This window comes from Pinus tabuliformis, chromosome 5_2 (genome assembly GCF_031772625.1).
Source record: "Pinus tabuliformis cultivar Carrire ecotype Pingquan chromosome 5_2, CPIR1, whole genome shotgun sequence".
Classification (NCBI taxonomy): Eukaryota; Viridiplantae; Streptophyta; class Pinopsida; order Pinales; family Pinaceae; genus Pinus; species Pinus tabuliformis.
The window spans coordinates 569,463,607-569,491,225 of record NC_142306.1 but is presented as its reverse complement, the minus strand read 5'-3'; the positions used below and the strand labels follow the sequence as shown (position 1 = coordinate 569,491,225).

Sequence of the window (27,619 nt, the reverse complement as noted above, 5' to 3'; positions counted from 1 at the left end):
AGCGTCATTTTCCAAAAATCTAGGAAGCGAAGCGTCCGCGGAAGCGTCTGCTATATATATATATTTATTTTTTTATTTTTTTGCATTTATACTCAAAACAAACATCCCAAATACCAAATTAATTGTAGAAGACATGAAAACATGCATATTTTTGCATAAATCAAGATAGATATAACATCCATTGTACATTAATGATCTAGAATCTAGATTCTTCTCCTCTTGTCTAGCCTTTGCCTCTACCTCGATTGTCTAGGGATATTAGTCAACATTGCCCAATTTTGATCAAACTACCTAATTCAAGACTTAGAATATGGTAGAAAAAGCTTAACATGTTTGATCGATGATTTTGACTTGATTGAAAGGTAATTTTTTGCTAAGGGTGTGCCGCGTGACAAAGGAGTTCAACAATTAACACCACCAACACCAGGGTACATATAGGGCTTGGTGCTCTTGATTAAATGCTAATCGCATACCTTCATACTTGATATAATCTAATGAAATGCCACAATCCCATTGATCCTGAATACCTGAAAACTGTTAAGTCTGCTGAATTTTGAATAGGATATGAAATTCTATTTTCTCCATATGAAGTCCAATGAGGCTGGAACCACTCTCAAACATTCTGAGTCATTTCATGGTAATGTTAAAAATTTAAGTAAAAGGATGAAAATGAAAAATAAAGGAGAATGTCACTTTTACTTTAAGAATTTAACATTACCATGAGAGAGCATCTGCTATATTTATATTTTTTTTTGCTTTCATTTATCACCCTAACCCAAGGTGGACCCACCCCCAACAAGCAAACTCACCTAAAATTTAAAAAAAAATGGAAAAAAACGATTTTCTAAATGCTTTTCCGGAAGCTTTTCTGGAAGCGTCTGGGAAGCGTCTGGGAAGCGCCGTACGAAGCGCGCTTCGGCGCTTCGGAAGCGCCAGCGCTTCCAAATTTCCAGGAAGCAGCTAAAAAATCCGGAAGCGCGCTTCCGAAGCTTCCTAGTCGCTTCCGTACGGGACGCGCTTCGGGGCTTGGAACCGGGGGGGGGCGCTTCGTGCAACACTGATTTCTAGTACCAGCCATGACAATGTGCTCTTGAACATGCAGTTGCATCATTTGAGCCTTGGAACTAGATCTGACATTCATGAATTAGTTTGTGTTACACACTGGCCTATGTGTCCTGCACAAAGTTATCAGAACCTGCCGGCCAGACCAATTCTGGGGGATTTCCAAGCAGAACCAGTCATTCCAAACCATGAAAACCAGTTCCATCCAGCCAGCTCCGTACAGCACCATGGGAGTTGCATGAAGCCCACTTGAACCACTTAAGAAAAAAAAATTATCTAAAAATAGAAACCTAAACCCTAAACCTAATTCGAACAACCTCCCCTTTGTATTTAACAAGGCCCCCTCTAGTTGTCTCACACACTCCACAAGATCGATTTCAAATTTTTGAGCGACTCTTTGGCATCATTCTTTTTTGCTCGTTTGGAGTGCCTCTTCAGCTGGATTTAGATGTTGAGTCAGAGTTTCTTGGGCTGATTCGACGTCCAAATTGGAGAATCTTGTAGACTATTATCAAACTGTTTTTTTATATTTTGGAGCTGGTATTCTGAAATTTTTTGGAGCTACTGTTTTGCTGATCACCAGTTCAGATTTGAAGTCTTCATTTAAATAGTTTGTGAAGCTATGTAAAATTTTAAAACTATTTCTATAACCCTAATTTCTTTCAATAACATTGTTGTCTTTTTCCTAAAAATTAAGAAATCATGGTTTTATTCGTTAATTTCCTTTTGTGGCTAGAAAATTTGTATGACTTGTAAAAAGGAGGATTTGGCAGGGAAACATTGCCAATTGGTTTGGGGAAAAATAACATGCAACCACTGTAGGAATGAAATCAGTGATAAGGGGTATCAACAGGCTGAAACAATGCTGTGCACATGCACAAGGAAATATAAAACCATGCAAAGAAGCCTCTACTGGACTAAGAGCCAAAAAGCAAGGTTATCTTGATGCCTTCCAAGCCAGCAAAGCCATGTCGAGGAAGAAGTTTTAGATGATTAAACTATAGATAATAGTAGATATTAGTTAATGCTATGCTTAATTTTGGCCTCCATAGGCTATTTAGAGACTCGTTGTTTATTATTTTCAATCACATACGAATTGCACTTTATACTATTTGGTTATGTGCACCCTAAGAATGTTGCTATACACATAATAAAACTTTGCACATTTGTGTCCCATTGTTTTGAATTCGCATGAATGTACATGAATATATTTTTAAACCAAAAATTGAATATTTTATGTAATCTTTTGTCAACTCATTTTTGCTTCCAATTTTTATCCCATCCTGGTTTAGATCTAATTTTTGGGGTCAATCGGATTAGGAATCAGTCCAATTCTAATAACTTTGTTCCTGCATGCTGTAATCACTAATCTATAATGACAGGGCAAAAACTCTTTTCTTGATTTTTCCAATAAATAAATAAAACTTTTGTATTGACTTTCTTTAAAAAAATACCTGTGAATAGAGAGAATCCTTAAAAACCCCAGGGGTTAGCTCAATAGATTGAAGCATCCAAGACATGTTGTCGATGGGTAGTCCAAAGGCCATATGTTCAAATCCAATCAAGTTCCCCAAGGTTACAGCAACTATTATGGCTGACAGTTGAGATGCCCACCCAAATATTCAGAGGAGTGTGAATCCCGAGAGGTTTTCTTTTCGCATAAAGATAAATAAATAAATAAATAAAATTACAAAACAAAAAACTAGTATCCTTAAACTGTTAATCAAATGGCAGCTTTTTCACTTGTATATATCACATTGTTCACCCTGCTCCCATACATAAAAAATCAATTTTCAACATTCTTCAACATTTATATATAGAGCAGAGTTCACCTTGCTATCATTTCACATATTCATAGCTCCCATAACTAGAAAAGCATTTTTAAACATTCTTCGGCATTTATATTAAAGCAAGATTTATTTTACAAATAATATTTTTTTATCAAACTCTACCTATCACATTAGGTTTCAATAGATAGCTTTTATAGTAACATATTTTACTCGTATCATAATTGCTTTGGTATTTTAGAAGTATCCATTGTATGCTTTTAAAGATAATTTTCAGAAGTAAAACATCAGCACAGAATTTTGGGATTCATAATTTTGCCATCCATCTCGATTCAAAGGATGTGTGTCAAGCCCCTTCTGACCACACCGTGGATCAGGCCAAAATGCTCTACAACACTAGATTTCTAAGTAGTAGAAAACAATTAAAAAAATACTAAAGACTCTACTGAAGAATAAAAAAAGACAACTAAAAGGAAGAATATTCAAAATCAATGCTTATAGCATGCACAATCTTGCAACACCATGCCTTTCATGCCACATAAAATTCATAACAATCCTCTACTTCCTTCAAGCTCCCTTCTTGCTCAGCTTCTTTGTCTTCTCATCCTCTTCAAACCTTATAAAACAACAAGCCCCTTCCATGGCTATTTTGCTCTTAGCATCCAACCTTCAAACAAGCAACCTGATCTCCTTCAAGTTTTGCATATTTAACTTCTTTATGCATCTCTTTCCTGTATATCTCACCATATACTCTATAGACATTCACACACCAAATATTTTGTGCATCTTTTTGTGTTGTGGTTGCAACCTAGTGTACCCCTAGACCTTTGTTATGTGCCTAGTCTGGTGTTTAACATTTAGCTAACCTAAGTTCAGAAACCTTTGTTCATGTGCAATACACTCTTGCATCAAATTCCCCTTTCAAATAAAAACAAGTGCATCCCCTCCACATATCCTGCACGCTATCCTTGCCTACATTCGCCTTCCCATCGTCAAAACTCTCATACTCATCTTTAAAAATATACATACATTACTCTAGGGATCTACCTTTCCATTTCACAAAGTATTTCATGTACGTTACACCTCATGTCTAGAAAATCTCATTGAGGACTTCAACTTCTTGAGCCTTCTTCTTTGACATCTGGTTGCACATATCTATTATCAGCCTTTGGAGCCTCCTCTGTTACATCCTCCTTTTGCCACAATGAACTCATACAACTCTACTCCATTGAATATCCCACATAGGACACTATGTCACAATTTCATTTTAATATATTCTCCATTGGGATAGTGTTCTTTCCTAAGATATTGCATAACTTCATCACCAACTTTAAAAGATTATACCTTCTATAGAGTGTTGCTTGCATCACTTAACTCAAAAGTTAGAACATTATGTTCTTGCACATACACTTCTTCCATCAATTCAACAAATTCTTTAGCATTGTCCCTCCTTTGCATTTCTACTAGCAAGTCAACCAAGTCCACAACTCCTCGTGGTTTATGCTCTTACTCAATCTGAAAAGGTGCCTTCCAATCCACTTGTTCATAAAATTATTGTTTATGAGTAATATGTTGAACTATATTGCAGCTTCATTCCTAGCTTCTTCCACAAAGTTCAAAACAAACTTAAGGAATCTCGTATCTAGATCTGATGTAATGGTCTTTGGTAATCCATGCAAATGTACAATTATCATGAAGAATAATTGCAAGTAATAAGTCACAACATCAATTTTCTTGCAAGAAATGAAACATGCCATCTCTAAAAACCCATCAACCAAAACAAACAAAGCATTACATATACCAAGCACAAAATCCATGGATAAATATTCACAATAGATCTCCAACATTGACAATCTTGTATTTTGAATAGTATCCATTACCACAAAACCTAGCAAGAATAGTCCAAAGCCTCACTAGGCAATCTATCTCTTATGGCAACAAAGAGATTAGCCACCATTGTCACCTTAACGACCTCTCTCCTCTTGTTTTGTGGTTGGATGTTATCCCTATTACCCACCACTTCATGGTGATATCCCTGAGAGAATTTTTTCTCCATGATGAACCTCAACCAGTAGCCAACAACCCCTTGCAGCCTCCAACTAGCTCGTTGTGTCATTTCTCTGCCACCTTAGCCAACCATGTGGTCCCTCACCCACCTGTATTGATCCTATGTTTGAAGGTGGGTCTCCCGAATCTAAAGGTATGTCTTGTCATTTGATAATTGAGTATTGGGTTTACTTATCATGGATAATTCTGTGTATGGATTGATGGGGGGATTTGGCAGAAAGGGCGGGCTTAGTTTGTGCTCTTGTCCCCTTGATCTCTTTTGGATAGTACCCTTGGATCTTAGTCCCGTGGGATCTCCTTTATTGACCATTTGGTTCTAGTATGGTACTACTTGGGAAACCCCGACTTTGGGTGTGTGGTCCCGCTCCTTTATCCACATATATTACTCCCTTTCCACTCACTATACCCCATTCATCATTTCTCCCACCTGGGTCCACATTCCCATTCTAGTTCTACACAGGGAAAGACTCCCTATCCCCTTGCTCACACCTTGGGTCAAGCCTAGAATGATGCCCCGGAGGTGGAAGCAATTAAAGAAAAAGTGAAAAGCATAATTGGCCACATTTAACAGGAAATTGTACCACAAAATGTAAAAGATGGTTGAGACAAAAATAATTAGCACATGGGCAAAAGCCATTACATGAGCTCTACCCCAATCATTGGCCATCACCTTAGTTCCATAGGCCCTAGATGAGCCTCCTCTATCATTCAAGAACCCATGATTGTCCCAACCCATGGAGGGCAATGAACCGCCCTACCTAAAAGGGGGTAATCACTGCTATATCTTACACATCATGCTCTTGCCCTTTGAGCCCCAAGCAGTTAATTAGAGAAAATTCATAAAAAGCAAAAGGTATATGAAGAAAGGTGGAAAAATCAAGGTTGGGGCACCTCATGTACCACAAATGCTCCCTCCTACACATTACATACCCTGGTGTGGGCTTCCCCTTATCTAGCTACCTCTATGCCCCACTATCTGGCCCAAGACTACCCCCCTCATTCCCTATTCCATCTCACTTATTTTTCACTTGCCACCCCCAATAGAGGGATATACCTTGGACATACTATCCCCTTTAAACGCTGAAACCCCCTAATAAGGTACTTGGCTAACCCCCTTTGGAACTTGGAGACACTAGCACTTGTCAAAGCCCACTACAGAAGCGCATGGCATTATGAAGTATCCACTTTGTTATCCATGATTTGTAAGCTCTTTTACACGATTATTTTAATGACAAGTTGTACTGGAAGCCTAGGGGACGCATTAGATCTTATGCAGGATAGCAGATGGTTTCCATTTGGGTTTAGTCTCCCTATATGAGATATTAAACCCCATAGGTCTACATTGGCACATGTAGGGTGTGCATAAAGAGCCATTGGCCTCCACAACATCAGACAACAATCCTCAGATCTTCATGGATGCTCGGATATTACTAACAACCAACTTTTGGGATGATAATGATATGGTTGGCACATTATGCCCATCAGGCCCCATAGGAGCCCCACACTCTTGGCAGGTGTCCCAGGACTTGTACGATGTCATGGCAACATTCATTCCACCACTTGGACCCTTGCAGACGATTTCCGATACATATGGAGACCCATGGGATCATCTCCCTCATACCCACTGGGAGCACCACAGGTCTACTACTTGGAAAACAAGGGGCCACCCCCTTGTCCATCATATTCAGAGGAATTTATTCCTCAATATGGCACTTTAGGAAATTATTGAACCTTTAGAGGGCCCTACGACATCCACATATTATGATTTGGTACCTTGTGAGGCGTATTTTTACACTTATGAGCTAGTTTGGTGGGCTTGTCACCAATAGGGCTTTTATTTGCACATTATTTTATCATTAGGGGCTAATGTAGGCCCATAGGCTAATTCGAACTCCTTAGGAGGCTATATATTGATGTTAGATACATTCATTTGAATCATCACTTGACTTGGGATCTCTCTACTCATAGACAATTTTCGCACTTTTTCCTTGGAGGTTATTTTTGGAGATGGATGAATTTTGATGTATGGATTTCGGCTATCTCTCTTATCTTGGAGCTTTTCTATGCAAACAAATTCATGTTGCGTATACTCTATAACGTTGTATGTGCTTTTCATCGTTGTTATTCTTGTTGATGCATACTGCTAAAATTAGGGCTAGTTGTTGCATTATTGTAATGTGGAATTGAGCAATGTTTTAATTATTAGATGTATGGGCCAATGTTATATGAATGAAATGTCCTAGAGATTATTTATCTCGAGAAGCTTGCATCATTTGCTTTAAAGTATAAATGCTTGAAAGTCACTTTTATTTTCTTACTATCTACAATGGATGAAGTTGACTTTCTCAGCCTCCTTGATCAAGAATCCAAGTTCTTACTCATTACCACCCTTGACTCCATATACCCAAGTGAATTACAAACTAGTTCCATAAAAAAGGGTGATCATATTAACCTTATTTTCATCATTTTTCCCCTTTTTCCCGAGTCTAGCCCTAGTGGGTCACCTAGGGCATCAATTTCCCAGCAATTGGCCCAAAGAAAAATTTTGATCTCCTCTAGGGTAGTACGTTGGTGGGTCCCCTCCCTCTCCTCCAAATTTGAGGCCATTCTGACAGTGGAGTCTCTGGGAATCTCAAGCCCTAGCTCTAGGACTGAATTTTGCCTAAGCATCCCCAAGGCTAGACACTTATAGGATCAATTCAACCTTTTGAAGAAAATATTCTTGTTTGGCCCTTTCCCCTCACCTGTCCATGATAGGAACATCATTGGTCACTATATTCCATCCCCGAACCTAGGTTGGGTTCACTTGGCCCTGTGTGATCCCACCTCTCAATAAACACTATTTGTCAAAGACCATTTGGGAATAACAGTTTCCAAGGATTATAGGGATTGAGAAACTCCTTTATAAGCCTATTCTTTCTCCCTCAACCCTCCAATCCTCAACCCTTACCCCTAGTGGACTAAGTCCCTTACTTAAAGAGCAAGCAAGTTCCACTTTTCACTCCATCCTTAGGAAAGGGCTTTCAGGGTCACTTTGCACCTATCCATTGACATTTACTTTACAAAGTGATCTCTACACTATCGAGACTCCTCCCATCGGTGAAAGCCCATAAAGAGCAAGGAAACTTAGTTGTGGTGACATTGGGCTAAGCCTCCACAGTTGCCCTTGACCTAGCAATTGCCCCTTAAGAACCCCTTTTAGGTCCCCTGCTGGTTTGAGCAGTAACATTTTAGGCATTGTTGTCGAGGACACAAGACGTGTCTTTTTTTCCTCGTACGACATATCGACATATCATTATTGGCAACTCCATTTGAAGAACAAATCCCTAGTTCTTCATTGAACTTTAAGGTCGACGCTTGTAGGGTGAAGCAAGCATTTTTCTAGGCATCTTTGATGTCACCCTGACGACTCCTAAATATGTTTCATGTATACCTCAAATAGATTGTCATTTTTTCATAAATTTCCCGCTTTGGACATTGCTAGCATCCTAGGACATCCTAATCATGTCGTGGGAAAGATGCTACGTGGGATGCCCGTGTTTGATGGTGACCCAAGCTCCGCAATTGACCATGTGGAAAAATTTAATGCACATACTTCAAAGGAGAAAGTGGTCCACCAGGATATCCTTATGTTGTTATTCTTTAGTTCCCTCTATGGTCATAACTCATGGTTGCAAAATCACGAACCTAGGAGCATCTCATCTATCTTACACATTTTCAAGTATGCCCCGCATTGAGCATTCAAGAGGAAGCCTTCATCAAGAATCATCAAGACCCTAAGAATTTAAGTAATGAATGGGAAGATGAGTCCTTGGGTCCACAAGATGAAAAGGGTGATTTAGAGAACACATATGTCAGGAAGGATGAAGCCATGGAAAGTGAAGTTGAGACTAACCTTACCTTTCTAAAGGATATTACTCTTGATGAATACCTTTTTGAGAAACTTGAGGAAGGTGATCCCATTAGCCCCTTGAAAGATGACATTGAAGATTACTTCCACATTGAAAACGGCAAATGGGAAATTGTTGGTCCTCAATTTGATTGTGCTCCCATTTATGACACCAACAAGGAAGATGAGGTTGAGAGTGGCCTCGCCTTTCTCTCAGTAATTATTTATGATGACATATCCATTGATACCCTTCAGAAGAAGGATCATTATTTTCCCTTACATGAAAAGGATGATTTTGAGGAGGAAAAACTCGTTAAATATAATACTTCACCCTCCCCTTTCCCTTATCCTCTTGTTCATCACTTCAAGTCTTCCACAGCTGATTCCCTCACACCTTTTCAAATGATCATGAGTGACCATGAGCCCTTCCCCCCTTTTGAGTATGATGTCAAGGAAGAACCCCTCATTGAATATACTTTATCTCCTTTGGCACACCATCAAGATTATGATCACCACACAACCTCCCCTCTCCAATGTGACCATCACTGTAAGCAACCCATTTGTTGCACTCCTCCCTTCCCTCAACCCTCGCTCTCCCATCATCACGACCTTGTAGCATCTACAAAGCATAAGATTGTAAGCAATGATTATGATAGGGGGTTCTTAAGAGTGATCTTTTATTCCACCATTGTGTACTTAGAAGGAAACCCACACACTTTTAGATTGACCTATTCTCCTTCTCCTAGGGTTTCCTTTTACCTCGAATGGAGATCATGTTTTCCCACTTCCCACCCACTTCACCCTCCATCTGATTATGTCCACGTTCGCTTTGCGTTTTGTTTCATGAGTAATCATACTGGCAAGCATATGTATACTGATACGATGATATGTTGGTTGCATTGGCTTTATGATTACACTTATCATTAGCATTATCATATGTATGTTAGGGTAGGATGCATTGCATGATAATTTTTGCATTAGAACTAACTGCATATGATGTTTCTCATGATAGATTAGATTGCACCTAAATAAATAAATTGCAGATTTCATTTCTTGTTGGTTTGTGAGCTAACATTACGCATCTGTGATCATAAGACACTGTGAAAAGCATGTTGCTTCGTGCCTTTGATCTTTGACATGTGCAAATAACAAGTCTACGGTGACCAAGAGATTGCTAGAGTTCTTGTGACCTCCCATTCAAGCAGCCTCGTCCACTTCGAGAGAGATTGGGTCCCAGTTGGAGCCAGATGTTACCCACGACTTTGAGGGTGATATCCCCAGGAGAAATTTTTTTCCATGATGAACCTCAACCGGCAACCAGCAGCGCCTTGGTGCCTCCTACTAGCTCGTTGTCCCATTTCTATGCCACCTAAGCCAGCGATGTGGTCCCTCACCCACTTGTATTGATCGTATGTTTGAGGGTGGGCCTCCCAAATCTAAACGTATGTCTTGTAAATTGGTAATTGAGTATTGGGTTTACTTATCATCGATATTTCTAGGTATGGATTGATGGGGGTATTTGGCTATTAATTTTAGGTATGTTCTATGCTTAGAGCAATTTATTTCAATTTTCACAGTTAGCTCAGTATCTTTTCAAGGTAGCAATCACATTAGCATAATAGTAAATTGCAGATAAAACATAAACATAAATCAGAAAAAACAAGCCAAGACAAGAGGACACAAGATGTGGCGCTAGCCAGGGACAAACCCCAATGTGGGGAAACCCTTGATCAATTCTTATTATATGTTCTTCAATTGTTCAGTAGAGAGAGAGAGAGATAGTACATATACAACAGAAGTCAACACTTTGACTTATCTAAATAAGAGCATAGATTATCTCCAAGTAGATGATACATGAGGTAGCTGAACTCAGTTGAAAACATGTTGCTTCAACCGATTCTCCTAGGTGACTCCATCACCATGTTGCACCAATCATTGTGTTGCTCCTCATCATCATGTTGCACCTCACGGTGTTGCACCATGCTGCACCCATCACTATGTTGCATCTCATCATGCTTCACTAATCATGATTGTACCCATCATTATACTGCATCATGTACTTGTTGTCCCATGTGCCATTGTTGCACCGTGTTGTCACACTGCTTGTCCCAATGTTCACACACGTTGTCCCAATGTTTAGCACTGTTGTACCTTGTTGTCACACATGTTGTCCCAATGTTTAGCATTGTTGTACCTTGTTGTCACACATGTTGTCCCAATGTTCAGCACATGTTGTCCCAATGTTTACACATGTTGTCCCAATGTTTAGCACTGTTGTACCTTGCTGTCACACATGTTCCAATGTTCAGCACATGTTGTCCCAATGTTTACACATGCTGTCCCAATGTTCAACACATGTTGTCCCAATGTTTACACATGTTGTCCCAATGTTTAGCACTGTTGTACCTTGTTGTCACACATGCTGTCTCGAACTCCTCTATAAGTCTCAGTGAGTACAGCAAAGTATAGCATCTCAGCATTCGATGGATACTTTGTCTTGATGAAAGGATAAAACATTGTCTCGGCATTTCTATGATCATAATCTCAACGCAACTCGGATTCCTCTGATATCTTGAGGACACAAAACTTGGATCTTCGGATACATCTCAGAAACTTCGGATGGTGCAGTAGGTAGAGGTATCTCACATGAAGACAAGGTTACAGGGTTTCGATTGAAGAAGAACTCAATGATATTTGATGGTTATTACAGTAGCATATACTCTTGACATAAAGATAATCTCACCATGATCTCAATATCCTCGGTGAAGGAAATACTTTGTCTCGACACCCTTATGCTAATACTGTCTCAGCATTACCGTCTCCATGACAACACTATCTCGCATCTTGTATAACGCAATCACTATCTCGGTCTCTTCATATAGTATTCAACGCAATCACTGTGAGATATGTTCTTGACATACTCGTGGATGAAAAGATACTATGAGATATATTCTTGACATACAAAACACAGTCATATATTCTCGGCATACAAATGCAGCCATTGTGAGATATACTCTCAACATACTTGCAGATGTAGTCAGTCATTATCTCTACATAGTGACAATGATGATAATCATGATTCTGAAGAAGATAAGGTGAAGATCTCAGTAATGAAGTAGCAGCCATGATCTAGATGAAGATTTCATTAAAGTAACAACAGTGTGACAGTAGTAATGAAGATCTTAGTTACATAGTAAAATTAGCTTCAGTATTACAACTATGATGACGACCTCAGCAGTGTCAAAGAAGAGGATTGGTGTCTTGGTCTTGGAGTAGCTGAATAGGTCAAGGGTCACGGTCTTGTTGTTCGTCAATAGGAATCTCTATAAGAATAAGTTTGTGTCAGTTTTCCTCTCCAACAGGGAGAGGTTTTGACCCTTGCAGAATGTCATATTTTGTGTTGTTGTCTCTTTGATTTGATAGTTATTTGTTGAAGTAAGAAATACACACACTAATGATAATAAGCAAAAGATTGTGCTAATACTCTAAAGAAAAAATGTCTCACAAATAGTTATCATGTAAGAAGAATTTTTGTTAAACTCACATGGATAGCAAGACAGATATAAAACATAAAACATGCAATTTTTATTTTTATTAACAAGAGATTTACATTTATAGTACATTATGTGACTCTTGGGGTTCAGATCCCAAGGTCTCTTGGACTGCTTTGGTCTATTCGGCTTCCACACTAACCCATTTAGGATTAGGTGTCCAACATTCCCCCCCTTAATCCGAAGGGTTATGTATGAGTCCAAGAAGAGAGCTGTAATACAAAATGTGCAAAAAATGCATGGCAGCACTAGGCTGAATGTGCTCTATGAAATGTTGGTAAAAAGGGCGGTGGTTTAAGGATGACCACCAACACTGGAACGCTTAGTGTAGTTCCCGGAACTCTTCCAAAACTGGCAAGAAACTGAAGTTTTCTGCTAGAGGAAGTGATCCTATTGTTTTAAAGAGGGAAACCTTCAACCATAAAAGGGAGGTCTCACCCCACATAAAAGGTAAAACTTCAACCTGAAAAGGGAAGTCTCAACCTGTGATGGTTTAAGGATGACCAACAACTCTGGAATGCTTAATGCATTTCCTGGAACTCTTCCAAAACTGGCAAGAAGCTGGAGTCTTTTGCTAGAGGAAGTGTTCTCAATTGTGTTCCTGGAATGCTTCCAAAACTGGCAAGAAGCTGAAGTCTTCTGCTAGAGGAAGTGTCCCAGATTGCCAACTGAAGGCATGTTCACGGGCATCTTTGTCTCTGGCTACAACTCTGAAACTGGTGTGGCAGGTTGTGGCTCAGGTTCGCTTGATGTGACTTTGAAGCTTGTAGATGACCATCATTTCCCCCCCTGTCAGGTACAAGGTGAGAAGATGGAGAAAACTCAACTGCAAGACTGTTCAATACTCTGGAACAAGTTCTAACATGTGTTTGGAATATCTTTTTGGCTATTGATGCCCATTGCCAAGAAGCGATCCATCCAAGATGAATCTTTGTTCTTGCAGGGTGTTTGTTTCTGAAGCATCTATTCGAAGAATGGCTAGTTTTATGACAGTGCTCACATGGATGAAGATCAAAACAGTGATCTTTCAGATGGCCAACTCGGTCACAGTGTTGGCATTTTATGATCTGTTGTTGTTGTTGTTGTTCTGGAAGAGGGGCAGAATCTAGAATAGCTGAAGCTGAACTATCATGAGCAGCAGGTGAATTGTCATGAATGAATCCAGCACTCTGAAACTGAATGGGCTTGGCATACTCTGGAATATGAAAGAACAAGTCCTTGTCATATCCAAGACCAGTTCTGTGCTTGTTGTGGACAAGTTGTTCCCAAGGTCTGATGATGGGCTTGGGAAGTGCAGACTGAGTTTCTGCATCTGCATGTACAACTGCTGCTTTATTGGATTCTGGATCTAATTCAACCTCAATCTTACTAATTTCACCACTTGCTGGTTTAACCTTGAACAACATATTGTTTTGAGCAGAAAACAATTTGGAATGACAAATCTGTTGAAGCTCATCTTGCTGGAACTGAGATTCTAGTTGCAAAAAATCAATCTTTTCTTGTGCATCATGCAGGCAGGTCTGAATGTCACAAAGAGTGTCTTTGCTAACATTTACCTTCCCACCAATAGTGGAGTGTATTAGTGTATTCAGTAACTCTAATACATCATCAAATCTAGCCATTGTCTCAACAAAGAAATGAACACTCAACTAATTCCAGCTAAGAATTTAGCCAATCACAAACAGATTTGTGTCCAGCAAGAATGAGAGGCTCAAAGTCCTTCCAACACAGATACAATAGATATGTTTCACCCTTAAAATGCTCAGGTATACCAAGATACGCTTTGTATGGATGCACAACTAAATGACTTCTTCCTTCTTTGAAATTCGAACTTCAACTACAGGAATGGATTACATATACCTCTGATATATAACCCTTAATAATAACAGAGATCTGAAGTAGAATATACCAGCAAATGTTAGGAAGAACAGTGGCTGTAGATAAGTGTTATAACATCAAAGAAGCTCCATCATTACAGAGAAAACACCACAGTGATAATATATGCAACGTATTCAGCTCCAAGACAGAGAAATAAATATGGAGTACCTTCAATATATTCACAGCCACACATCCAATTAGATGAGAAAGTTTGAGACCCTCTATAGCAGAGGTACATCACTAAACATCACTTCCAATAGTCTATACTCATTAAGATTTCAAGCACAGGTACAGTGATATGCTGCTCAACTGAAACAACCACAGAAAATACAAGTTTGTAGCCTTGGGGCTAGATCATTCTTTATGCTTTACAGCCTTGGGGCTAGATCATTCTTTATGCTTCAGCTCAACTGAAACAACCACAGAAAATACACGATAATACAAGCAATATACTACATATTATTGCATCAAGCCACGAAGAAAAGTTTCATGATATACTACGATGCACCATAAATCTCATATTCTCCACGATCCTGCACAGTGATAGCTTCTTTAACTTTACCCAGAATAAGGCATCTAACAATTATTTAGTCAGCTGCCCGCCTTGCAGTAATGAACAGCCTGCATAGTTCTCAAGTCAATAATCAATAAAAATGAGAAGCCAGCACACTCTAGCACGGAGCTTTGATTTAGGAGCAGCTTGACCCGTTAAATTCTTCTCCCCGGATTGAGCTATAGGTACGACATGCCCGGCCACAAACTGTAATATATTGAATACTAAAATACAACGTGACGATGGTATTTGCTGATAATATGGCACAACAGGGGAAGTTCTTAGTTGGGCTTTTGTTAAACTCCCCTGATCAAACCTAATGCTTCTGGGGCTTGTTGAAGTTTATCCCGGATCATCAATCGTGATGAAAAACCCTGAACTTACTGATGCGCAAATCAAGCTACAGCGCAAGCTGGATGTCTTTGACGCTTGGTTTCTCTCCCAGCAATTATGAATCCATGCAACACGAGCATAACGAAGGAGGCAGGTTCAAGTTCAGCTCTTCACTCACGTCTCTGCCCAAGAGCGATGAGACCCGCTTCAAACGACGGGATTGCTGGCCATGTCTAAGCAGATATTACACTCAAAATCTTTAGTAGTAGAAAGAGGAGAACTCACTTCGTCGGAGGCTTTTTCGGGACTTGTAGAGATTTCTGAGGGAATGTGTGAACAAGCTGTCGAGTTGCCAGTAAATCAGCGTAGATCCTACCTTTATTGCTATGGCAGCGCACCCATTTTTTTTTATCGCGATGATGGGCTGGCGCGAGAACAAGTTTGTGCACAGAACGGAACCAGTCGCAAAGCTGAAAATACGATGTCAAGCGTATGCTCTCTCCCTACTTCGAAGACGTCTGGCGGCACAATACAGCTAGAACCCTGAATCAATCGCCTTGCAGCCATTACTCGAGCACCACATCGCGGGAGATTTCGCGAATGAAAACTTTTCGTTGGAAGTGGCCCTGGACGCAAACAGGAACATGGAGCGCATACAATTTAAAACTCTTCCAGAGAGCAACCAGTTATGGATAAATGGGTTCACGCGGATGTGTTTGAACCCAGTGACCTCCGGCTAGGGCACAACAAACGCTGTCACAGAAGGTTAAACGTCAAGCAATCGCAGCACGCGGATTATGAAGGTCATAACCAGGGGCTTCAATTTGAAAACGACCAAAATTCCAAGGACCGCAATTTAATTTTGTCTGACACAGAGGCTTCTGCTTCCACGATTGTTACCGAGAACACAAGCACTGGCGAGAGCTCTAATGCCCGTATGTTTCCTTGCTGCTATTGCTCAACAAAGTTCTACAGTTCTCAGGCATTGGGAGGTCATCAGAATGCCCACAGAAAGGAGCGCAAAATGGCTAGGACGCACTATATATATAACAGTGGTATATGAGAGCCTTGCAACACAAACGGTAACGACAACGCAGTATGAGTGGTATCGAGTATTACAATAGACTGGAGCTGCAGAGCCGTTGGGTGGAGGCGTAGCGAAGGGAATTCATACCACCAGATTCGGATGCCTCAATGCAGCGAATCGATTCTTCAACGGTAGAATAAAATGCACAGAGAATGATGGCAAAGATGCGCAGATGACTGACCATAGCAGTGAAGACTGTAACTCCTGGTCTGCTCCACTGCTCAGAGCGCAGGTCCCAGGGTAACAAGGACAGATGTGTAGTGTTGGCCAGATTATCTCAGGACAGAGCGCATGCAGTGCAGCGGCTAATTATATGGAGTAGCAGCGCAGACATTGTCAGGCAGTAGAGGCGCAGGAAGGCAAGGTGCTCAGTAGTGTCAAGTATGCGTGGAACGTTACAGATAATGAATACCAGGCCAGCGCTATTCAAGGGAGTTCAGACACAGGTAATGAAGACCACGCTGATATATTTGAGTTTGCAGATCTACCATGCCAGTTTTACTATTACAGGATTATGGGTAGAGGTGCAGCACTGACATGCACATAAAAAGGCCACAGAAAAACAAGCGGCTTTGATACCATGTTAAACTCACATGGATAGCAAGACAGATATAAAAGATAAAACATGCAATTTAATTTTTATTAACAAGAGATTTACATTTATAGTACATTATGTGACTCTTGGGTTTCAGATCCCAAGATCTCTTGGACTGCTTTGGTCTATTCGGCTTCCACACTAACCCATTTAGGATTAGGTGTCCAACAATCTCATTAACTCATATGCCCTACATTCTCCAACATGGTATCAGAGCTATGGTTACAATAAAAGGAAGGGCGGAAAAGAGATTCAAGGATCAAGTTTCTAGCAACACATCAAAGCAAGTTGAAGGAAATCAAGATCTACATTGCAAAATTAAACCCAAGATCAAAGAGCAGTCTACAACAACAAGAGCTCTTGTCTCCATAGTCATCATCAAAAGGCCATCAAGGCACTCCTCAAGTTGTCCATAAATCAAGGTAGCTTGAAAGTCCTCAAAATGAAGATCACATCAGCTTGGATAAAGTCAAAACCCTAGAAGCAGTTCTGATCTACAAGGCAAAGCATATTAATAGCAATAAAACATTGTCATCATCTTCAACAAAGCAAGGATAATTTCCTTACCCTGGAAGACCATTGTAGAAGAAGCCCTCTCCAATCTTCATCAACATGATCAAGGTGAAGATTTGTTAAATGACTTCATGATTGCAACGAGACCTATCGATTGATAAGTCGTTAAAAGCCCTTGCATAGAATAAGGAGGATTGTTATAATCCTCATAGAAAAGAGAAGACATTGATGTCTATCGAAAGGTCTCTGACAGTCAAACATTGTTGGAAATGCAACAAGAGACTTGTAGGAAATCACTCAAAGGTCCTCTCATGCAGATGTAACAGAATAGGAGACATAAAGAGAGATGTATGAAATGCTAGAAGATATACTCTTTGAATTATAGTAAAGAAGGTCACATCACTTAGACCTACACAAAAATATCAAAGAATGAAGAAATATCTTCATGAGATCTCAATTGAGAGATCTGGGAGAGATGATAAGAAGGTTGTCATCATTGATAAGCATGATAACAAATGTCAATGAACAAGAAGGTTACCTCATCCGACGATTTGTGGTCTTTATGCTAGATAGAGAAAGGCACGCTGCAGGCAAAAGTATTAAAGGTTAAAGAACTCAATCATGTGCAGAAACGAAAGAAAATTTTGGTCCTCAAAACAAAATAGTATAAGGTTCAATGCTATGAAAAGAATATGGAAAGAAGTTCATATCGTCGGAAAGATGAAGGAAGCTAAGAAAAGGGCCAAGAAAGAGGGAGCAACAAATCTCCACTATGATTAAATGGCCTCCCTCACAAAAGGGGTCCTACCATAAGCTCCTAAATCTTTAGATATGGCCCTGATAATAAGATGCATCGTGGCATCACGAAAGCATTAGAAGCAAGAGTTCGCGGCATCACCATGTGTTAAAATTGGCAACTAGGGCCAAACTTCATCTGGGTCATCTTATTTATGGTAGATGACATTTTTCTTGGATCCCTCTCATCGATAGGTGTAGGATTGATCTAAAAATCATCCGATTTTGATAAGTATTCATAGAGATATGAATTTATTTGTGTTATGGGACAATTCGTCAAGGTCGGCCAGCAACCAAATAAACCCCACATGTGCTCAACATTTTAGTATAAAAGGAGATGACTTGAGAGTCATTTCACACACACTTCTCTCTTGATTTCTCTCCACTCGCTTTGGGTTTTAGTGGAAGAGAAATCTATGAGAGGATGCCCTAATGGAGATCAGATCTCAGCCATGAAGGAACCTCTAAGTTGCCTTAACGCTAACCTAAAGAAGCACTAAACGCAGTTCTAAGGAAGCCTTAGCCGCAGTCTTAAGGACGCCCTAGCCACAATCCTAAGGATGCCCTAGACACAATGTTTTGGGCCGCAGCAAAGGAGGAAAGACCAACGAAGAATTCAAGCACTGTTTGAAGGGTTTTTGAAGGGTCCGAAGTGCTGGAGAAGGGGTTGAGTTCCCTTGTTGTCATGCCGCAGCCATAAGGATTATTTTAGGGTCGTTTAGAGGACTGCAGACTCTTGGAAGGGTTGTCGCAGTTAAGAAGAGGCCTGATGTAGCAAAGTCGCAGCAAAAGGAGGTAGGTTGAAGTTGTTGATGATGGCTAGACTACCCAAAAATTGCAGCGTAGGGTCTCCTCCCCTCCTAGAAGAGCAGCCGCAGTAAAGGAGGACACTTATGGGCAGATTGAAGGGTCGTTAGGGACTATGTTTGAGTACCCTAACCAGTCCAAGATTGCAGCAATCAAAGGACCCTAAAACAGTAAGCTGAAGCACGCATTTTAGGAACAGCATCTACAGCAATACAATTGGGATAGCAGTGATACAATTAGGACAGCAGTGGCAAGTATGGAGCTGCAAGGGACAGCATAAATAAGACAGCAATGACATTGTGCAGCGATAACAAAATGGACTGCAACAACAACAAGCACATGGTGGCAAGCATGGTGCTGCAAACACATTGCGACAACTAGGTTATGATGCTTGGTGGAGCATGGTAAATGGGACAGCAAGGACAGTGCTTGGTGGAGCATGGTACATGGGACAACAAGCAATTATGGATGCAGCTAAATATCGAGATGCAACAATTGGATGCAACATGGTTTAGAGGACACAGTATAGTACTGCATAATCATCAAGTGCAGCCCGATGATGGGAGCATGTGATGAAGAGTAGCTTGATGGCACTGGTGTAGTGTGATCATACTTTGCAGTATACATTGAGCACAGTGATGGGTACAATCATGACTAGTGAAGCATGATGAGATGCAGCATAGTGATGATGGATGCAACATGTTGCAGCACAGTGAGGTGCAGCATGAGGAGCAGCACAATGATAGGTGCAGCAAGGCGATGGAGTCACATTGGAGAATCAGTTGAAGTAGCATGTCTTCAACTGAGTTCAGCTACCTCATGTATCATCTTCTTAGAGATGATCTATGCTCTTATTTAGATAAGTCAAAGTGTTGACTTCTGTTGTAAATGTCCTATCTCTCTCTCTCTGCTGAACTATTGAAGAACATATAAGAAGAATTGATAAAGGGTTCCCCACATTGGGCTTTGTCCCTAGCTAGCGCCACATCTTGTGTCCTCTTGTCTTGGCTTGTCTTCTGCAATTTGTGTTTATGTTCTATCTCCAATTTACTATTATGCTAATGTGATTGCTAATCTGGAAAAGATATTGACCTAACTGTGAAATTTGAAATAAATTGCTCTAAGCATAGAACATACCTAAAATTAACATGGTATCAGAGTTGAGGTGAAGACAAAGCCCAAGCAAGAGTGAAAGAGCAATCACCAAAGACAGTTGGGAAAGGACAAAAGGATCAATGGATTCCTCATCCCTCTTCAAATTCACCAAAGGTGAAGTCGAAGTAGAGAACATTATCAGAATGGCGCAGCGGAAGCTTCTGATGGCCTACCTAAAGACCACTTCAATGGGAAGTCCAGGTCTAAGGGTGGAAGGAAAGGAAGATACCTTGTTTGTAATAAGTTCGGCCATTATGCGAAGGAATGTCCAAATAGCAAGGACACATCACTTAATGAAAATAACAATCATTCCAAAGACATCTTCAATGATCGAAGGAATGATAGGTAATGCAGGTCATCAAGGAAATAGCTTACTCTTCAAAGAAAGCAAGGGACCCCGGGTATGAAGAATCAAATATTGTTTCCAATGAGATAAAGAAGTGTTATCTTGTATTGGCGCTCTCCTTCAAACTCTTTGGGAATCTAGCTTCTTGTTTGTAGTGCTTCAAGGCACTTCATCGAATAGAAGGGTGTTCTCTCTAATTTGGTAGAGATGGAAACAATCGTGGGATTATACTTGGAGTCGATGCCACCTATCCCGGAAAGGTTGTAGGGTATGTTACCCCTCAATTGAATGAGGGTAACTTCATTCATTTACAAAAATCCCTTATGTACCTAATCAAAGGTTACAGGGTGGCACTCGTCGATGGAAAGGTACGTGTTTGAAAATGGAGTTTTCAAAGATGCTTTTGAGTTTAGGGTTGGCAGTTTGTATCAAGTTGCATGATGGTCCATTGGTGACCATGTCAGTTGTCACATCTCATCTATAGCACCAGAAGTCTACTTATTATGGGGCCCTACCCAATGAGAGTCATATGGTGACAAGGATCCCTGAATTCAAAAGGAGCATGAAGGTATATGTCTGAGATGTACGGAATGGAAAATCTTACATGTAAAAATTTCTCATTTCCCACCCCGATTTTCAGTTTCGCCTTATTTCTCCAAAATAGTTAAATGCTCATTCCCATATCCATACATTCAACACTGGAAAATAAATTTCAGCTAAAAACACAAATTCTGGAAATTTTACAGAACGCTGGAAAATGCAGAATATAAAAATCAGCACATACAAACAGCCATTTAACTCATTTAAACACAGTGATTTTTGGTCAAGGTGACCTTGGAAAAACCCCCTATAACTCTTGGGGAAAACCAGTTCGAGAGCTCTTTCCTATTTCTAGAAAATGCTTTTTACAGTGAGAAATATTCAGCAAAAATCAGCAACTTTTACAACTTATCTCGTTTTCCGTGCCTCACAGCCAACTGGAAAAACTTGCAAACAGCAAAATCTGAACATCAATAAATGTTGTACGTCCTCCTCGATTTATGTGCCAAATTTCAGCGTTAAATTATGTTGTACGGCCTGCCAAGAAAATCGTGCAAGCTGCCAGAAATTCTGTTGTACGATTTCCTCTATTTCTGTGCCAAAAACTGTTGTACGACCTTGAAAATCTGTTGTACGGCCTCCTTGAAAATTGTGCTAGCAAACTCAGATTTCTACTCCTCGATTTTTTTGCAAAATGTTATACGGCCTCCTTGAAAATCGTGCCCAAAAATCTGCCTTTCACTGTATGCTAACTCAATTGTATGGACTTGCTGGAATGTTGCCCTGGAATGTGTGCCAAGCTGATGCCTCCTTCTCCTCCCTGTCCAGAAATCTCCCTTGCTCTCTTGCTCTCCTTCTCCCAATCTGCTCATGAAAGAATGAATGACATTTTCCTCCTTTTCCTCCTTTAATCTAACCCTAAGTGACTTTTGGGTGATCCCTAAATCCAATGGCTGAAATAGATTGAGATCTAGGGCTGAGATTAAATGTTCATTTAAATCTCACTTTCTATTTTTTAATTCACCCCATTTTAATAAAGACCCACTTAGTCATTTATTTCCAAAGTCACTTTTCCCTTCTAATTTTACATTGACTTTATTAAAGTCACTTTAAAATTACACTTTAGTAACTTTATCACTTAAAGTCACTTTTAAATTAGATTTGTCTTTATAAAAATTATAAAGTCAGTTTAGGAGAAAAATTAAATTCTTTTGAACACTTTTCCCTAGGCCAAAGATCAAAGCCTGAGGGAACCACCTGTCCTTCGGTACCAAATTTCAACACTCCCTCTTACCGAGGAAGGTGTTCCTCACCACACCCATCTTGTCTCTGAAGTAGTCATGCTTGCCCCGTGGTAAGGCTTTGGTAAGAATATCTGCAACCTGCTCATCAGTGGGAATATACTCAAGCTTCACAGCGCCCTTCTGAACATAATATCTGATGAAATGATATTTGATCCCGATATGCTTTGACCTGTCATGAAATACTGGATTCTCCGTGAGTTTAATGCAACTCTGATTATCACAGTAAATCGCTGAAGGTCTCAACGACTGACCAAGTAAGCCAAACAACATCTTGCGAAGCCAAATGGCCTCACAACTAGCTAGACTGGCTACCATATACTCTGCTTCCGCTAAACTCAATGCTACTGACTGCTGCTTCCGGCTGAATCATGACACTACTGCTGAACCCAACCCAAAACAGCACCCTGAAGTGCTCTTCCTATCAGAAGCACAACCTGCCCAATCAGAATCAGTATAACCTGTCAGTCTCACTCCATCCCCCTGCCTGTAGTCCAGACCATAATCCACTGTCCCCTGCAAGTACCGCAAAATGTGTTTTGCAGCCACCCAGTGAACCTTCCTAGGCTCACACATAAACTGACTCATCGTGTTGACTGCAAAACAAATATCTGGTCTAGTGTTGACCAAATACATCAAGGAACCAATCAGCTGCTTGTACAATGTGGGATCCACCAACTCGGAATCCGAAGCATGAAGCTTCTTCCAGTTGGTGATCATCGGTGTCGACATGGGTTTACAATCCTCCATGTGGAATCTGCCAAGGATGTCCACAATATACTTCCCCTACCCCAAGAGAAATGCCCCTCCTCCTGCCACACCTCCAAACCCAAAAGTAATGCATCAAGCCGATGTCCTTCATCTCAAACTTCGCCGCAAGATCTCTCTTACAGTGCTCTATGAGTCTCTCTGCACCTGTAATGACCAAGTCATCCACATACAACACCAGAATGAGAGGTTCCTCACCTATCACAATAAAGTAAAGGTTCAGAGCTGCCTCACTCTTTGTGAAACCCATCCCCTGCAAGTATGTATCTATTCTGGAGTACCAAGCTCTGCGAGCTTGCTTCAGGCCATAAAGGGCCTTCTTCAGTCTGCACACATGGGACTCCTTCCCATGCACCTCAAAGCCCTGTGGCTGCTTAATGTACACCTCCTCCTGTATGAAGCCATTAGAAATGTAGTTTTCACATCCATCTGGTGGATCTTCCAACCCATCTCTGCTGCTATCGATATAATGGAGTGGATCGAAGTATATCGAGCCACGGGAGCGAAGGTCTCCTCATAATCAACTCCCTCTACTTGCGAGAACCCTCTAGCCACAAACCTCGCTTTGAATTTCTCAATGCTGCCATCTGCCGCATGCTTTACCTTGTAAAGCCATCTGGAAGTAACGGCAGATTTTCCCTAAGGCCTCGGCACTACCTCCCAAACATCGTTCTTCATGATAGAAGAGTACTCCTCCTGCATGGCCTCTATCCAGACCTGCTGGCTAGTTGCCTTCTCATAGCTAGAAGGCTCAGAGTCAAGGATGCTGGTAACCATTGCCATATCGCTACAAAACCTCTTAGGTGGTCTACTCTCTCTGACCGGCCTCTTAGCCTCAGCAACAGATGTGGCATCTCTCAAGGTGTCCTGAAGCCACTTGGGCTTCCTCTTCCCTGAGCGCACTTCTCCCATTGGAGAATGAAACTCCTCATCATCATCATCAGGAGCCTGAACTCCTGACTGTCTGTCTGTTGTCCTCTTGCCTGCACCTGAACCTGTAGAAGCCGAGGTACCGTGTGAACTGTCCATCAGCAGACTCCCTAGTGAACTGCTCAGCATGCTGCTCGGAGCACCACCCCTATGGCTCGGCGAGCCACTGCTCACTGACAAACCCGACATCCTCATAGATGTACCTCCGGATCCTCCTGATCCCTGCGACTGACTCAACTGTTGTTGAGGGTCTGCCTGATCCAGATACTCTAACTCTCGTGACCTCCTAAAGGCCTTGTCCTCCTCGAACTTCACATCCCGCCTGACAACAACTTTCCTCTGTGCAGGAATGTAAATCCGAAAGGCCTTTGAGGTCTCACTGTAGCCCACAAAAATACCCTTCTCTGCGGTGGGCTCTAGTTTGGTCCTCTTCTCCTTGGGTATGTAGGAGTATGTGATGCACCCAAAGATACGAAGATGACCAATATCAGGCTTCTTCCCAGAAAAAGCCTCCTCCGGAGTCATGTTCCCAAGGCACGATGCGGACTCTTGTTCTGCAAATAAACAGCTTTGTTGCAGGCCTCTGCCCACAAGAACAATGGCAACCCCTGATCATGTAAATGGCTTTGGCATCCCCTACGATGGATCTGTTCTTCCTCTCCGCAACCCCGTTCTGCTGGGGGTTGTAAGGAACAGTGAACTCCCTCCTAATGCCTGCTTCCGCACAATAGTCAACAAACTCTCCAAGGGTGTACTCTCCCCCATTGTCCGACCTCATGGACTTGATCTTCCGACCTGTCTGTGTCTCCACAAGAGCTCTAAACTCCTGAAACCGCTTGAAGACCTCACTCTCGGTCTTCAAGAAATAAAGCCAGGTCCTCCTGGAGTGATCATCAATGAATAAAGCATAGTACTCATATCCACTCAAGGAAACATGATACATCCGATCGCTCACATCGGAATGAATCAAATCAAGTATCCCAGTCGCTCTGCTGTCACTGCTGGGAAAAGGGGATTTGGCAAACTTGCCCATCGCACATCCTCTACAAGTATCAAAGTGATCAGTACTGAAATCTGGCACACCTATAGTGATCTCCCGCAAGGTCCTCAAGCCTCCATGATACATATGTCCCATCCTGCGGTGCCAAATCTCACACAACTCAAAACTGCTAGCTCTGCTGTCGGTACTACTGCTCAATGCCAAAAGGGACTGGAATGCAAACTTGTACACCTTTGCATGGCGTACACCTATCACTCTAGCTGAATCAGCTGGAGTGCCTCTGGGATACATCAACACCTGTCCTCCCCTGAACAATACCTCATATCCTCTGTCCTCCAAAGCTAAGACGGATATGAGGTTCTTCCTCATCCCTGGGCCCTGGCACATAAAGAACATCTGACACCTTCAAGGGAGGTTTGGACTCCCTCTGAAATGTCAGTGTCCCCACACCGACTGCTCTAACAACTCTGTCATCACCGAGTACCACCTCTATATCAGTGCCACTCTCTGAAAGCTCTGAGAAGTACTCACGGACTCTTGTCATGTGACGTGAAGCCCCACTGTCCACGTACCAGATACCCGAAGATGCTCCACTAATCGAGGGAAAAGCATGCTCCCTCTGAGCCTGTGTGGTAGGTAATCCTGCACTAGAGGACTCATACGCAGTGAACCCAAACTCCCGATCAAAACGAACTGCAAAGTCCTCAACCTCTGCTGAAGTTGCCACGCTCTGGTTCTTCCCCTTCTTCTTCTTCTTCGGGCACACAACTGCATAGTGTCCCATCTTTTGACAATTCCAACACTTCACCTTGGAATAGTCCTTCTGTGTGTTACCCTGTTTACCTTTACCTTTGCCTTTGCCCCCACCATTGCTTGTGGAAGCCTGCTTCTTCCCTTTGCCTTTCTTGCCTCCTGCCAACAGTGCTACATCCTCATCCTGTTCAACTGGCTTGGCTGCCCCAAGCTGACCTTTCCTGATCTCTGTTTGAATGCAATCATCCCAAAACCTCTCCCATGTGGGAAGGGTCTCACGTGCACAAACCCCATCAGCAAAGTTCAACCATGAACGGGGGAGGCCATTCACTACAATCCGCACCAACTCAGTGGATGGAATGTCCTCTCCAACTTCTGCCAACTCATCTCACATTAGTAATCTTTGTGAGATATCCAACTGCACTGTCATTACCCATCTTAATGGTCTTCAGCGTCTCCTTCAAGACCATTTTCCGATTCATTTATTTCCAAAGTCACTTTTCCCTTCTAATTTTATATTGACTTTATTAAAGTCACTTTAAAATTAGACTTTAGTAACTTTATCACTTAAAGTCACTTTTAAATTAGATTTGACTTTATAAAAATTATAAAGTCACTTTAGGAGAAAAATTAAATTCTTTTGGACACTTTTCCCTAGGCCAAAGATCAAACCCTGAGGGAACCACCTGTCCTCCAGTACCAAATTTCAACATTACAAGGGGACCATTCCCCTCATGTAGCAAGTCCACGGGATTGGAACAACCCGACGGATTTGAGATTCATAATCGGGAATCTCATGTATGCAGGTGGAAGAAAGCCCTCTATGGCTTGAAGCAAAACACCCTGAGCTTAATAGGAGAGGATTGATAATTGTCTGATGAGGCTAAGATTCACTAGGAGTGAAGTCGATCCAAACCATTGCTTGAAGGTTGTGGATGATAGACCTCTCATAGTGGCACCTTCTGAGGATGACCTCTTTCTGACAGGTGCAAACCCTCTCATTTGCAAAACTAAGAGGGAGTTCAATTTCGGATTTGGAATGGTAGTCTGAAGCCCGTGACTACCTCAAGGATCTTAACTTTCAGTTGTTATGTGGTAGTAATGTTGGACCAGATTTGGGAAATGCCTTTGAGTTTCATAAACTCATTCGCATTAATGTTCTTGGTGAACTTCGTCTGGATATATGTTTTGCAGTTAGCATGTTGGGCTCATATTTGGTAGAGCCTCACTGGATCGGTGCCAGGAACCATTTGAGATATCTTCAAGGCACAATCTCTCATGGATTGAGATACACTTCCGGAAATATGAAGTTGCATGATTATTCGAATGCTAACTTGGCAAGGAGCGTGAAAGATCGCAAGAGCACTTCTGGGCGTTGGTTCTCTTTGGGTTTTGCTCGATATCTTAGATGAGCAGGAAGCAGAAGACGGTTGCTTTGAGCACTGCTATGACCAAATACATAGCTACGACGATGATCTCGTGTGAAGCTATCTGGTTGTGGAAGCTATTCAGTGAGCTGTTTGTACACATGATGGATACCACTGTGATCTTTTGTGTCAACAAGGGGGGATTCGATTGTTGAGGAATCTCGTATTCTATGATTGCTCCAGCATATAGACATCAGATACTACGTTATCTGGGATATGGTACACAGATGGGCGATAAGGCTCCATCGCATTGAGACTGATGTACGGGTCATAAACATTCTGTCAAAGCCTCGAGGAAAGGTTAAATTTGTGACTTTCCCGAACGACTCGGTGCTGTTGAGAGACCCTCTTATGAGGGTCCTGCATGATGCATGCATTGAGCTCTGGGAGCTCCGGGGGGCTTGGGGTACTTCTTGGAGCAACAAGCAACCATAGGGCGACTCACCCTCCCCTAATGGTGCGTTGTGTAGAGGGCAATGTTG

At 41.5% G+C, this 27,619-nt stretch overlaps 1 protein-coding gene across 1 annotated transcript in view; it reads right to left on the bottom strand.

Annotated features, from left to right (window-relative positions):
• Positions 1-27,619, bottom strand: part of LOC149160234 (uncharacterized) — a 192,106-nt gene that overhangs the window by 1,229 nt on the left and 163,258 nt on the right. The window lies entirely within an intron of this gene.